The sequence below is a fragment of the Penaeus monodon genome, chromosome 34 (genome assembly GCF_015228065.2).
Source record: "Penaeus monodon isolate SGIC_2016 chromosome 34, NSTDA_Pmon_1, whole genome shotgun sequence".
NCBI classification, from domain to species: Eukaryota; Metazoa; Arthropoda; class Malacostraca; order Decapoda; family Penaeidae; genus Penaeus; species Penaeus monodon.
This window is the reverse complement of record NC_051419.1, coordinates 2,736,097-2,736,350: the sequence shown is the minus strand read 5'-3', so window position 1 is coordinate 2,736,350 and position 254 is coordinate 2,736,097.

Here is a 254-nt window from a genome sequence, read left to right as displayed (position 1 = left end):
TTCAACACGTGTGCCGGATCAAGCATACTATTTAATTCAATTCCTATTGGCGTTTATTTTATCGAGAACTATTTATCAATAAAGTTTTTTTTTACGTATGCAATTACACTTATTTCCCTTATTTGTTTTATTTGTTTTATTGCCAGTTCGAACACAACACTGGATTTCTATATAATACAGTCGGCCTTCGCTGGTAATGTCGGCCGGCAGGGTACTAGTGGATACTGTGAGAATATTTGTCAAAGGAAAATGAG